Here is a 16,192-nt window from a genome sequence, read left to right as displayed (position 1 = left end):
TTAGATTCATTCAAAATATTTGAAACAAATAATATTGAAATACTTGATTTTAAAAACCAAATATATCAATCTGATGATTGATGAGTCCCATAATGAGACAATGCCTTATTCATAAGCCAAACACATCTTTTCAGCCCTTTGGAATCTAATCAGGAAATTGCATTTTGTCTTGTTGCAGGGCAGTCCCGACTTTAACTTGGTCATGGTAATTATGAGAGACATGTCCTGGTCTCATAACGTAATCAATAGTGACAGTTAAGGAAAATAGGGCGAGACAGAGTTTCCCCTACTTTTCTGTTTCAGTAGCCTACGCTTACTTACTTTTCTTTTCATATGCAGTATAGGCTAGTTCTCTCCCAGAATTTTTCTTTTTGCATTTGTTGAAATAGGTTGGAAGAAAGACCTAATCTGTCTTAAAAATCCATCTGAAAATGAAAAGCATTGTGCTTGTGATGTGGCCTATGTGATATTTTGGATTGCAGTCAGGAATCCTATGGTTTGTTACCATGGGGACTACAATGTTGCATTACAGTGGCATTTTGAAGTACATTATGCTGGGCTTCACAGAACCATGCTGAGATTAAGAACTGCATTAGGAACCATACCACTATTTTCTTTTGCCTTCAAAAATATGTTTGAGGAGACAAACCACATGCAGCTCGCAAAGACAATCTATAAAGACCTCTCGTGTTTCATCAATCACTCAGTCGCTAACAGACAACAGTTGTGTGGTGCACAATATGACATCAGTAATCTCAAATGTAAATTCTGTCAACTTCAATCAGCAAAGCAAATCCCAAAAAGGAGAGGTCTGCTGCACAGGGGGTGAGAGAGGGAGAGAGAGAGAGAGAGAGAGAGAGACAGTGAAAGGGATTCTGGATGAATGATGCCCCCCATAGCTTCTGTTGACCACAGACAAGGACACACGCTGACATAATATCCTGCGCTAGGAGGAGCCATGACTGCCGCCATATGGACGCTACACTAACAGGGCAGGGTCCCCTGATCTGCCTGCCTGGGCTCTGGCTCTCCGCCCTGTGCTGTGTTTGTGTGTGTGTGTGTGTGTGTATGTGTGTGTGTGTGTGTGTGTGTGTGTAAGCGTTTCCACGTAATTATATCCTTCTACTGTACACTACACTACTCCCTCAAAGTTGTCGCTATGTAATCCACAGAGGAATCAGTGCAGCTAAGAATTTGAGGCATTTGTGTGGCTGAGAAGTAGGCGCTGAAGAAAGCCATTATTAAGGCTGTTTTTCGCTGTTGATTGAACAGCGATTTCGATGAGCTACTGACAACACACTGGCATTTCCATTTGAATAAGGAGGCGCAGGGAATTGCTTTTTATCCCTCGCTTCGTGGCTCTGATATGAGGCTTGGGGTGGTGAGAGATGATGGCGTCTAAACTAGCCATTAGTCAAACAAGCGATTCAAGGAAATCCAGCAAACTGATGTCTGCTTTAAAATGACAAATGTGATATGTGTTTGAGTTTTTCTGACTTGCTGAATTTCATAGGCACAATGTGAAGTGGTCATTTAACTTTGGTCAGTATTGTCTGCTGTGCAGTTATTTCTGAACACACCGGAGGCTTGTCCAAATCACTGTGCATCATCTGCAAATCACTGGATAATAGCTACTGTTCTCTGTTTGAGAATTGTCCAACTGAATGCCAAGACTGTATCAAAATCTCGGCATGCCTCCCCAGAGAGACAAGTTGAACCAACTGCAAAGTTTACATTATCATCCTCGGTTGTGATGATGGCCACATCCACCAAAATAACTTGACTGGAAGTTCTTCAGTCAAGATTTTCCCTCTTAAGACTTCATCTGCATCTAAAAACTTGCACTATTCTCATTAGTGTAGAAAAGAAGGGAAAACTATGTTAAAATCTTTTTTGTTTTGCTTTATCCATATTTTTTGTATCCGTCTGCATCCCTAGTCAATTAGTGAGTCATGTTTATTAGAGTCACTCTGAGCTTCAAAGCCTTTTATCCAGCCCTGTGATCCTTGCAGATATAGCCCATTATAGCAACATATACACATGCCAATGTGTGTATATAAAACTGTAGGGATGTTAACTTATGACAGTGGCATGGGTCTAAGGGGTTGATGTATGCATGTTCTGAGAACTGAGTGTACCTCTACTGGAAATCACGTGTACTGTACAAAACAATTGTGGTTCATTGCCAACCTCAACTCTCTTTATTTCTGTTCCTCCAAAACATTCACTCACAATTTTTTCGGCTTGATGTTAAGCCACTGAATCCACACATTGTAATAGGGCAGTTACGTTTAGAGGGCTAAGATGACCTTTAAGCAGCTCGCCCCTCAGGGATCAGTCTCTGGCTCTGATCTTGATATCTATGAGACAAGACACAAGGGCACCCCAGTGTGCAACCCCCCCCCACCCCCCACCCACACACACACACACACACACACAGACACACACACACACACACACACCCGCTGCTCAGTGTGGCTAAGTACCCCTCCGAGTCAACACAATTACTGGTATTAGAGAGCACAAACCACCTCAGAGGATCCACACACAAGGGCCTATCATGCAAGCATAATCTCAAGATTACGCCCAGATTTCTCCAGATCAGCCGCAGTTCAGAGCAGGACAAAGGCACTCACTGGAGCACAGGGGGGCACTCATGACAAGGCAAGATGGTGTAAACTGAAGTTACCTATAATAACCAACATTAACACATTTTAGAGAAGTGTGTCTGCTAAATTAGTAGTGCGTGCGTGCGTGTGTGTGTGTGTCTGTGTGTGTGTGATCTTTCATCAGTTCTCAGGTCACGGGCAACTACAGCACCTAAAGAACTATGAGAAATACCTTATGATTTCAACATCAAGAGGCTTCTCTAAAGAGAGCTGCGGACTTCGATTGTACCTTTTAAAAATAGTATAGAGAAGAAGAAAACAGAGCAAAGGTCATCCTTTTGAATCTGGGACACCTTGCAGAAAGCCAAGAGCCTCTCTCTCTCTCACTCTCTCTCTCTCGCTGCATTGTGCAGCCTACTGTGTCTGCAAGCGTTCTTCTAGAAACTCAAAAACTCCCATCACTAGGACCATCTCTGGCTCATCACTGCGGCAATCAGCGACAGAATCCCCAGGGCCCCACACAGAAAATAAACAAACTTTACAGCGCTGTAAAGACTCGACAAGATGATGATCACACACATGAATAAAGAGGAGATTAGGTTTCGGCGTGCACTTCTTTGATTGTGCCGTTTGGCAATTAAGCAGACATGCAGAGGAGGCTGGGAATGAAATTAGTGCTTCATTAAGAGCGAGGATAATGCAGATGTCAATTATGGAGGGGAGGTGGGGTGAGGGAGCAGGTGAGGGTGGTTGTTAACCCTCCAGATTCTGTGTGTGTGTGTGTATGTGTGTGAGAGAGAGAGAATGATACTGCAGTATTTTACAACAGTTACTTTCACTGACTCACTCACTTACTTACTCTCTCTTTCTCTCTCACACACACACACACACCACACACACACACACACACACACACACACACACACACACACAGCAAACACATTCACAAATCACTCAAGCCCCACAATTCCTCAGTCTGATCACTTCCCTGTTTTTGTGGAACCTGACAGTTACTCAGTGAACGGTGTCAGTTTTGTGGACCACCGACATCAATCTTCCCTTCCCAAATCTAGTCTGGGACAAGAGATGAGATATGCCTCGCACCAACCCAAGTGCAGCCGAAGTCAGAGTAACTTATTTTAGAACGCAACCGTCTTCAACCTCCGACTTAAACAGGCAATTTATTCCACCCATAAACCTTTGGTTGCTTCCCTTTTAGAAGGTTCCCATTTCCCACCCCTGGAGTGAGACGAGTGGCCGATAGATCACTCCGCAGAGCATGGTGAGAGAACAAGTGTGATGGTAGCGGTGGGGGAGAAAGATGGAGGAAGGAAACAACAGGGGCCGCCCGGCGGAATAAAAAGCACTTTGCGCCGCCCCAGGCACGCTTTTAGTGCCGCTCTTGATATGAATGTTAAAGTGATTTGTGGCACCGTATGTGGCAAGGAATCAAAACTTAATTTCGGCAGATAAAGATGCCATTCGGCGGAGGAGATAAAATGCTGCATCATGGGAAGGTGCGTTCCACCGCACCGTCCTGCAGACAGTGGGGATTTACAGGCACCCCCCCACCACACACACACACACACACATACACACACACACACGCACACCTCTGGCCCATAAACGGCAAATCCACCCGCCAGACGACACCGGGAAATGTTAATGGATTCATTTGTCAAGAAACCCTCCACGTTATTTACAGTCTCCCTCCATTACCGTCGTTTTTCCTGCTTGACAAAAAAAGAGAAAAGAGCCAGTGAAAAAAAAATCACGAGGCTGAAAGTCAAAATATCGATTTACCTGCTTATCATTTCCCCTTGAGTCATCCTGCCATAACAGGTGGCGGTGTGTGTGTGTGTGTGTGTGTGTGTCTGTGTGTGTGTCTGTGTGTGAGTGTGTGTGTGTGTCTGTGTGTGAGTGTGTGTGTGTGTCTGTGTGTCTGTGTGAGTGTGTGTGTGATTTCATGTGTGTGTGTGTCTGTGTGTGTGTGTGTGGGGGGGGGGGGTTTGTCCACCTCACCTCTATCTCACTGCAGCCTCCCTACCCAAGTCCCCAGCCCGACATGATAAGTGGGTACAATGAAATTAGCATCATTTGGCATCAGGCTGGCCTGCTTAGCACACTGCCGCAGATGTGACCAGCATCACAGCATCACATTACTACATCAGCAGCAGCAGCAGCCGCAGAAAAGGAGGGGGGGGTGGGGGGTGGGGCAGCAGAGGTTGAGACATCTGGACCCAATCTGACTCAGGGAAAAAAGTGGAGGGACATGCAAAAAAGAAGAAGTGGGCCGAGCTGCCCACTGCGCCACGGTTCTGCGTCTGGTGATGAGCAGAGGGCTCCAGATACGCTGCTGCGGTTCTGCGTCTGGTGATGAGTACAGGGCTCCAGATACGCTGCTGCGGTTCTGCGTCTGGTGATGAGCAGAGGGCTCCAGATACGCTGCTGCGGTTCTGTCTGTTCGCTCTCTTCACCCGCGCCATCAGTTGGAGGGGGACAGCATTCTGGCCTACGGGTTAGCACTTCGGACTTGTAACCGGATGGTTGCCGGTTCAAACCCCGACCAGTAGAAACGGCTGAATTGCCCTTGAGCAAGGCACCTAACCCCTCACTGCTCCCCAAGCGCCGCTGTAGCAGGCAGCTCACTGCGTCGGGATTAGTGCGTGCTTCACCTCACTGTGTGCTGAGTGTTTTTCACGGATTGGGATAAATGCAGAGACCAAAATATACTGTATACTTATACTTCTCCATGGGACACAAGACAACTTGCCCGTTTGATCCCGGATCATGTCAGGACTCCAGTGCATGTCTGAAAAGGGCTAAAGAAAGTTTTAGAGAGATCTGCAGAAAAAGAAATCTACATCAAGAGTATTACCTAAACCACATTCAATAAGAAAACACAAGGCCTGTTCTTTTCACTTTATTTATCTATTTTTATATTTCATTTTAGGTAGCACTTTTCAAATAGATTCTCCTCTTTATTGACCATTTAACATGATGTATTGCTTTGTATTTCACTGTTCAGATGTCATTAGGTCAATTGTAAGTCCATGTAAGTATTATAATACTAAAATTAGGCTACACTTCAAGTGTGCTGGGGCTTGCCACTTCAGCCACTACTGGGGCACATTCTGAAACATGCTACCATCTGGCAATGAGTGTCTGAGTCTCAATGTAAAAAAAACGTTGTTTGTTTGCCTGCTCTAGGTGAGTCATTAACCGGTCTACTGGTTAGAGTTTGAAAAAGGTTCTCAAGGCCAGGAGAGGACTGTATCTCTCGCTCTCTTTCTCTCTGTATGTGTGTGTGTGTGTGTGTGCTGAGGGAGTGGGTACACTTGTTTGAGAGTGTATATGGGCCTTCTTGTGTAGGTGGGCACATTTATTTTGTGAGTGTACAGTATGTGTATGTATGTCTGGATTTCCTTCTCTCTCTCTTTCTCTCTCCTCTCTCTCTCTGTGCATATGTTTGTGTGTAGCTGCGTCTTTGTGTGTGTGTGTTTGTGTGTGCCTGTGTATGTGACTCTCTCTCTCTCTCTCTGCGTGTGAGTGTGTGTGTGTGTGTGTCACCTGTGAAATGTCACAGAGCTTGTCCACTCCAGGCAGTTGCAGCTGCAGGATCAAAGGCCTGCCACACTGCTGAGTGGTCCACAGAGAAGGTCAGATCTCTTTCTCTCTTCATCACTCTCTCTATCTCTCTCTCCTCATCCTTTTCCTCTCAAAGGCAAGACCACAGTGACAGAGCCAGTCCCCTGGAAAAATGATGTTTTCAATTAAGGCCTCTCTTTATGGCATAAGGAGGAATTGATTAATTCTGGACCCTGAAGAGCCAAAGAAAAAGCCCAAATGATATTTATAAAAAACTCAACAATGTGATCTAGAAAACAACAAGGGTATAAAACTTTATGAGCCACTTCACTACCAGGAAACCAAAAAGACTAATTGCAAATGATCACAAGCATAATAATAAAGACTGAAGAACAGCCAAGAAAAGAAACTCTCAAAATTAAAAAATCTGTTATTTCATATTCATTCAACCGGAGGCAGGACACTTTTGAAAACAGCACCAGATGTTAGTCGGTCGAACCCAGATTGTAGAAATGCATTTATAATTTTCTGCGCAAATATTTACTTCAGGAGCATGTTGTTTGCGCCGCTGTGATTTAGTCTGCTTACTTACTCCGGGAGCCTGGCGATCACCTTAAAGGCTCGTTGGCTGTCGCGGGCCGCGAGGAAACTAATGAACACAGCTCCGCGGGGGGGCTTGACACCCCGACAGGAATGGAAGGCTCGGCAGTCAGCACAAAAAGCAAAAGGATGAAGCTTTTCCTCCAAAACAGAAAAAGAGGAGGATGAGGAGGAGGAGGAGGAGAGAGATGAAGAAGGAGACGATGTATTCATATAAATGGAAATTATACTGAGAGTACTAAGCCAGTGTTTAACGAGTCCTGGCGTCTTCAAAAACAGGAAATAACACACTGGCAAACTGAAGTTTCTCTCAGGCACATAAATATAGCATTATGCAAATATGCACAACAGCGAGAATGCACATACAGACACACACAAAGACACATGCAGGCACACACAACCCAGAGGCGGGAGGTTAAATACATGAACTGTATATGACTAAGACCATGGAGAATACTTTCAAAGATAACATATTCATCCTAGACCAACGCACCGAAACAATGGGCCAACAACTCCAGTTTGTTTGCGGGAAGAGCGCTTTGTTTCAGGCTTTGACCCTCTTAAGGACATGAAAGCTGCTATTTATTCCTCTATCAGTGCCACCCACCCGGGCTTGCTCCGGCGCTCCGAGCCTGCCACAGGGACCCAAACTCCCACTCAAGACTGTGGGCAGCATCGTCCAAGGAGCCTCCAACGAGCAAGCACTCACGAGCACACAGGCTTGAACGCAGAAGAAAGCAGGAGAATGAGCCAGAGACAAAAAAACAACCACACACACACATATATGCACAGATAACACACAGACACACACACACACAGACACATACACATAAAACTACATACAGTATATGCAGCACAGACAACACACACACACACACACACACACACACATGACAACTACACATATGCAGCACAGACAACACACACACACACACACATTTAAACATAGTTACACTTCTCCCTTGGCCATAAGAAAACAAAATAACACCAAACAGACTAAACACATATACACCAAAACATATGTACATTTATGTACAGACACACACACACACACAAATACAAACTAAAATATCAAATATACCCTCCAACACACCATGCTAGTACACATGAAAGCATTACAAGCACACATACAAATATGGTGTAAGCACTGACACAGACACAGTCACACTAGCACACACAGATCTGAGGGGAATAGCCCTGTCATTCTTCAGAGATATGACCCCGAATGGCATGGCACAGCCACAAGTCGTCAACATTTATTTTCCAATAACTATGATGGATGATGCGAAACAACCATTTTTACCTCTCTCTTTTTACTCATCACGCATACAGGCTCTGAATAATTGAGTTTTACCCCCCCCCCCCCTCACATGGAAATGGTCTGACCTGCTGAAGTAAACATGCATTAATCAAACCTGGGGAAGGAAGTGCCGGGGGAGAGGCCAAGGCGTTGGGAGGGGGGTTGCTGATGGGCACCGGGGGCTGTAAAGATAGATGCAGTCGGGGCGCTGGGTGTTGTGGTTCTCCTGGGAGGTGGACCACACCAGCTGACGAGGTCAGCATGTCCACCTTCAGGAAGTGTGTCAAGGACAGTCTGCACCACTGGATGGTGTGTGTGTGTGTCAGTGTGTGTGCATGTGTATGCTTGTGTGTGTGTGTGTCTTTGTGTGTGTGTGTGTCTGTGTGTATGCATGCGTATGCTTGTCTATGTGTGTGTGTGTGTGTGTGTGTGTGTGTGTATATATCCATGCATGTGTGGGGGGTCTGTACATGTATGTCTACCACCATGGAAGTTGAAACTGTGCATGATTATGGCAGCTTACTTTAAGCTCAGCGCCATTTCGAGTGAGCGGTTGACAGATGGAGAGGTATATAATTAGCCAGCCTTGTTATAAAGAGATGCCAGCCAGTGCAGTAAGTTTTTAAAGGTGCATTATACACACTATTAACTAAATGACTTTAATTTCGCTACAAAGTCATGATTCCCATGTGTGGCTCTCGTAAAATGACAGTCAAGTAAAAAGAGTTGGCTGAGCCAAGATTGACATTTGGAACAGGGATATGGAATGGCTGCCTTATGGTGCTTTTGTTTACATCAACAAAGTCGTTAGGATTTAAGAGTTTGACACCATTTTGTTGCAGGAGAGGCTCTTTTTTCTGTGTCTTTTGAGATGAATGTTCGTCACTCTACACTGTTAAATGCAATACTTTATCTAACCATGTAGATGCCCGCTTAACTTCCAATGCAGCTAGGGACATGGAATCAACCATGTAGTCACAATGTGTCAAAATCAGCACACACAATGACTTGCATTGTTTACCCCCTCCATTAACACCTAATTGCCACTGGACACTTCGGTCAAAATAAACCATCCCTGTTTCCATGTCAGCTGAGTCAGAAGCAGGCAGTAAGTGAGTGTGTGTGATGCGATGGTATCTGGTGACACTCTGCCCTGCAGTGAAACAGCAGGGGCCAACTAATGCTGTGTGTGTGTCAATCAGTGCTTTTAAATGCACCAGTGACGGGGCCATTATCCAGGTCACATGTGTCCTTAACTTTAAGTGGTGCTTTAAAAGGTATTGATGATTTAAAAGGACTGGGTATGTGTGTGTGTGTGTTGGGGGGGGGGGGGGGATGGGCGGTGATCAATACACAGGAGCGTCTATCAGCGGGTCATTACATGAACTGCCCCTCCAGTGACATTATAGGACTCGAGGCACTGACTGACTGACTCACACAGCTGGGTGGAGGTGGGGGAGCGCTGTGGCACACAGAGGGGTAATGAATAGGGCGTCAGGAGCCCTGGAGTGAGGAGGTGATGGGGAGGTGGAGGAGCGAGCTCAGCGCTGGACCTAACAGCAGGGGGAGGAAGAGGAGAAACAGGCATGTGGGATATTTTTTATTATCATAATCATTTCATTATTATCATTCATTTTATTATCATTATCATTTCTCAATTACTGAATTGTTTAGTTTAACCATGCATATGTGCAATGAGAAAATGGTTCCCTTCATCCAAAGGCTTCCTCTGTGGTAATTTGCAGAGAGTGAAAAGAATGTTTGCTGTGGAGTATCTTCACCCCAAGGACACAAACATAGCCTAGGCCTGTGGTCACCAACCTTTTTGAGCCCAAGATCCCTGACCTCGGCCCTGAGCAAAGGCAAGATATACCTTGAAAAGTCAACAGAGAATCAAAGCCAAAATGCTTCTAATTTAAAGGCCGTGTTGCAGGGTTCATTTTCCAACGAATTTGCACAATTTGCTTGTTGATAATAAACATTTAAACTGTTATCCATTGTATTTGATGTTGTTGGGTATCTAAAAAAAACGGAATATAATACGAAAAAGCAGGTACTATTTCACAGCGTTTGAAGTGATTCTCCTTTCCCCTACAATGCATTGCATTACGTCACCTTGGGGAGACTACAGACCATAGCCCACCTTGAGACCCTTGAGAGTAACGAGAGAGGAGTAAAGAGAGACGAGTAAGGGATTGTTCAGCAGTAGATAGCGCAGATTATAGATAAATAGATAGGCTATAGGTAGCCTAGATATGTATATAGACAGGTAGATAGATAGCTAGATAGATCATGTCATATGCTGGTCACAGGGGAGCTCCTCGACCAGCGGCCAAAATGCACTCGCTTCCCTAGTTACTGCAGCTCTCCACCACAGTTTCCATCGGGACGGCACAGCCCACACAAGCACCTGCAAAACTGCGACTTGCCCATATTATCTCCCTCTTTGGTAAGCCGTACCCTGACGATGTCAATGGCAATCAATCACGAGCAGTAGTTATGGAAAATATTCATGCTGAAGACATGACCAGCCTAATCGGCGGCGGCTAGAAGCTAAGTAACTGGGGTGGCTCACAGGTGGGACTAAAAAGTTAGCCCAGCTAGCTATCATGATGCTTCATATTCTGGTCTTCTGACTAAGTTTGCCCGGTAGCCTACTTATCTGAACTAACGACATGATCACTATCACTAGATATAAAGAAAATGTTGACTTTCATTCGGTGCTGTTCACTGATAGTAACAAAAAAAGTGTCGTAATGTTATAAGCATAATACATTGAACTGAATAGGTGCATTATGTAGCCTCATAACGAGGCCTCTTAAATTCAGAAAATTGCATTAAACTAAAATCGGAAGACATTGTTATCTTTGTTAGACCATAGGGTCGTTGTCATATAAATGCTGTAACGAAATTCGAAGTGTAAATATACAAACTTTATGTTGAAAGTGTAACCGCGACCGTTTCCCATAGGAATGAATGTAAAACATACCCTCCAAAACGAGAAATTCAGAAAAATTACTAAATTGATATCAGGCACCGTTATTACCATTGCTAGATCATAGGGTAGCTGTGATATAAATGCTGTGACGAAATTCGAAGTGTAAATATACAAACTTTATGTTGAAAGTGTAACCGCGATGTCCATTGAAATGCATTGAAATGAATGAAGCGCAGATCAAGTAGTCCCCAAAGTGACGTCATCACCGAATTGCGTACAAAAAGCCCGCTAATGCTAAAAACAACAAAAACTGGCATTTAACACCATTTGGAGACATTTTTAAAAATGATATACATATATTAAGTGCTTTATGTACCGATTAATCAACAGTGGTGGTTAACCTGCAACACAGGCTTTAAGGCCTTTTAATTAGGCAAATGTATCAGGTCAAAAATATCACATCCTCCACCCCCCGAAATCGCATTTTTCTTATACAGGCGTCAATGAGAGAACAACACTTAACATAGTCTTTACTTACATTATTTTGGTTTTGATTTTCTAATTGGATTAAATGTTTGTGACAACACTTCATGATAAATTTGATAATGATCGCTGTTTTGGTATGAAGTATCTTTCACGTAATGAATGTGCACTGTAGAAAGTGAAAGTAACCTAGGCCTACTATGCACCCTGTGTCTGTAGGCTAGCTGTCAGTGCACATCCGCAATCGATTACATTCCTCAAATGGAGAACACATCCATGTTCCCTCGCGTCTCATGGCCACTCTATGTAATTGTTCTGTGGTTAGATAGATAGATAGATAAATACTTTATTGATCCCCAAGGGGATAAAAGGGGGCAAAATTTCTGACCGTTGCTAATCACTAAACTTTCGTTTTCCTTTCTTGGAGAGCGGGAGAGAGGAATTTGGTGACTGATTATTTTTCCTTTTATTCTCAGGATCTACTGGGAAAGTCCCAAAGATCTACAGGTCGATCGTGATTGACGGATTGGCGACCCCTGGCCTAGGCCATTGGAAGGTAAGGGGTTTTGTAACATCCTTATCTCTGTTAATACTAACTGGATGGATGGATCATTGTTGGGGGGGTTCTTGTGATTTTACGTGTGTGTGTGTGTGTGTGTTAAGGGTATAATAACTTACCCTGGAAATCCAGAGTTCTTGCGAGAGCACAATGGAATTGTCTCTGCGAGACACTCTGGCAAGGAGCAATGATGCACGTTACTTTTACCCCAACATTCCGGGGAACCAGCTAAACTGATAGACAGCGCTGCAACGTTGGAGGACAGTACACATTGGTCGTAGTGTTATCCGATTGCGTTAAAGTCCGAAATCATTCAGAGTAAAAATGGTCTAGTGTTATCCAATTGCGTGCAGTGAGATTTTAAATGCATGCTTGTTGCCGCTGTTAAAGTTGGGCCATTACATTGTTCTTGGCCAGACCCTTAATCTTTCTAGATTATCAGGGTCTGGATTTTCCAGGCTAATAATAACTGGCTTCACCCACAGATTGGTGTGGGATTGTTACTTGACATTTGCTGTGGGTAACAGTCTCCCGGTGTCGTGAATAAAGCTGCAGTCTCACACCAGTTGTCTTGGAGTAATTTTGACCACAGGCACGCTGATTGCAGCCAATCAGGGAGGAGGAGAGTGGTGGTGGAAGAGTGTCTGATTGTCTGTTGGCTTTAGTCCCCACAAGGGTGTACAAGGCACAAGGGTGTAAAATGCACAAGGGTGTACAAGGCACAAGGGTGTACAAGGAATTGCCGTTGCACCATGCTGTTACACTATACTCCTGAAGAATGGGCAAACATAGTTATTTGGGAGAGAACTGTTTTCAAATGAATAATGTTGATATGTTTGGGCTATATGTAAGCATTTTTGTTGAAGCGTTGTGAGCACCATGGTTTTGTATGGCTGATGTCAATAGCAATGTCTTCAAAGAATCATTCATTATTTGTCTGTTTTTTTATTCTTAACAGGGAATATACTGAAAAATACAATAGCAGGAAGATGATTTCCCTCTCAACAGGGAACATTAATTATGCCAATCAGACATACTCGACGTCTTACAGCATCTCTGCGTCAGCCCTGAGCCCAGGTCTATTATTCGCCTGGTTCAGCGTCTCAGACAAAAGACTCAAATTCCTCCATGTCCGCAGGAGAAGAGGCTCCACATAATGTGGAGCGACAGGAAAGGGCTCACCTTTCCCGGCAGCCTTTTATCCTTTCTTTGGGGAACTTGAACCTTTTCGTGTTTGGGCGGACCCTCCACAAGTAGACAAGGGGAAAGGTGTTTGTACATAGCATTTCAGATTACAACACGTGTGTGATTAATGGTTATGATGTCAGGACTGTCTGGACATGGCTTCTGTGTGTTTCTCATGGTGGTCACCCTATGGCTAATAATGTGGTTTATGTTGTTAAACAGCCTCGTAAGTTTGGTATTCCACAACAGGGTCATGAAACAGGAATATATATTGGAGCTTTTTTTCTGGAATGTACTTTCTATGTTTTGTGTGCAGACATAGCAAAGCAACACACATACCACACCCACCTCACATACTGGTTTCTGTGTTGGGGATGAGTTGCCCTGGGTGTTTCATTTGACCTTAGTTGACTGTTCCTGCAGTGAGATAATATGTGATGTTATTTTTACAAGCAGGTAGAGTTTGTAAAGCACTACTCTCCTTGAGAAACTGTATATAGAAATAGTTATTTATCATTTCAATATAAGCATCTAAAAACAGTGTGTGTGTGTGGGGGGGGGGGGTAGTCGTTTGTGTTTTGTCTTGTCAATAAAATAACTGGCAGCAAAACTCTAATGCTGCATTGGCAGGCTGCTTAGTGAAAGCAGCACACACAAATGAATCGAAAATAAATGTCAGTGCACTTAATTACTTGTAGTTGAAAGCAATAAGTAAAAATATATGAAAGATTTTCAAAGTGATTTTGAATGCTCTCCCATCGGACAAAAAGCGCTACTGAGATGCACAAACATCATACAGGAGACCGGGATCATGGCTGGCTTTACAGCACAAGGTGGTGGACACCATTAACTGCTCATTGTGCTACAAAGCAAGCATATGCTTTCAAATGGGCTGTCTTTGTGATGGTGTAGGTCAGAATCAATCCAATTACTGCAAGCTCTGCAGCGCGGGTCATGCAAGGGGATACAGAGAGGGAGGGGGCGAAAGAAATGGAGAGACAAGAGAGAGAGGGCATGGAAAGAGAGAGAGAGAGCGAGAGAGAGAGAGAGAGGGACAAGAGAGGAAAGGCATGGAAAGAGGCATAGAGAGAGATAAGAGAGAGAGGGCATGGAAAGAGAAAGAAAGAGAGAGAGACAAGAGAGGGTGGACATGGAAAGAGACAAAGAGAGAGAGAGAGAAGAGAGAGGGCATGGAAAGAGAGAGAGGGAGAGAATGAGAGAGAGAGAGGGAGAGGGGAATGAAATTACTCATGTGTGATAGCATGATAACCACTTCTCATGCAAGGAATTACCTGTTTATCTCATTAATTGGGTCTAGCTTGAGGGGAGCAATATGCAAACCAAGCAACAAACATGAAATTTAAATATCTTCTCCGCCCGTAATTGTCTCGCTCTGCTCACTCGGTGGGAAGTGTGGATCCGCTGTGCACAAGGAAGTTAATGAAACCTGCAAAAGTGGTGAACTTGCGCTGCTGCTACTGCAGTAGCCATCCGCTGTAATGACTCACACTTACAGCATAACCCTTTAAAAGACCAAGTCCACACTCTTTCCTGGAGCTACCGCTGTGTGTCAGCCCTCATCCAATCAACCAATCACCCCAGTTATAATTGACTATGGAACACAGCCATAGATGAAATATATATGAACATGGAGTTGGGGGTGGGGGGGGGGGGGGGGGGGGGGCAAAGCATTGTCCTGGAAACCTATTTACACCAAACACAAGTATGCATGCATAACCATGGGCTAGCTGGTTCATCCGGAACCGCTGCATCCAAATCCCATGCTGCTAATAACCATATCAGCCCAGAGTGCCTCACACATGGCCTCAAACAAGACTGTCACACAGACTGTTGCCCAAGGTACAGAACTCAGACACCAAATGCTGCACCCCTAATTCTGAGAGGGGTGGGGGGGGGGGGGGGGTGGGAAAAACAAAAGGCGCTGTTAATTCCGCTTTTGTTCTCCGAAATCTCCAGATTGCGCTCCTCCAAGGAGGGGAAGGGCCACGGTAGGGGTCCCAAGGACGCCCCCACTGAGTTTGGGGCGGATCTGAGGTGTTCAGGGGGCTCAGTAGCTGATTCAGGGCGGGAGATTTGGGGGGACCCCTGCACTGCGGCAGCCTGGGGTTACGGAGGAGATAGCAGGGGGTCCCCCTCTCTGTCTCTCCGCCCCCTTCTCACCCCACTCTGAGCTGAGAGGGGGCGCCGTGGAGGAGGAGCAGGTGGAACTTCCCCGCTGCGTCTGATAACTGCGGGAGATGGATGCTGGTGTGATGTCAGGTTAGATCATTTTATTGGAACACTTTTGTTTTCATTTCCTTTGGTTCTTATCTCTATTTCTTATATACTGTTTCTACACTTTTTTTTATTTTCCTTTGGTCCTTATCACAATGTTAAACACATGAACCTCTTTATTTGATATGACCTTTGAGTCTGGGAAACACACACACACACACACACACACACACACAGAGTGAGAGAGAGAGAGAGAGAAAGAGAGAGAGAGAGAGAGAGAGAGAGAGAGAGAGAGAGAGAGAGAGAGAGAGAGAGAGAGAAGGACAGATACTTTATTGATCCCCAAGGGGAAATTCAATCCCAGGGGAGAATCATGCTCCTGGACTACCCTTTATTTGGCTAAAAGTCCTCAAATCCATCCAATCCATGCTGAAATGTTTGTCTCCCAACACAGTGATCTGTTTTAACCTCGATGTGAGCACCCTGTGAAGACGAGCCTAGTGGCGTGCCACTTCTGAGCCCTTGACCTCCATGACGTTAGCCAATCTGACTGCAGCGTGGCAGAGCTCGGGTCGAGCTGCACATCTCCTGTCATGCGGAGCGACGTCCCCGCCGGGGGAAGATCTGCCAGCCTGTCCGCTGGAATCAGAGGAGACGGACGTCCAGGGGAGACATGGGACTGGAGGTGTCTGATC

This window comes from Alosa pseudoharengus, unplaced genomic scaffold (assembly GCF_046254945.1).
Source record: "Alosa pseudoharengus isolate Yale_2024_CS ecotype anadromous, Long Island Sound unplaced genomic scaffold, YU_APseudo_1.1 YU_APseudo_1.1_scf_24, whole genome shotgun sequence".
NCBI lineage: Eukaryota > Metazoa > Chordata > Actinopteri > Clupeiformes > Clupeidae > Alosa > Alosa pseudoharengus.
Note: the sequence above shows the minus strand (reverse complement) of the source record.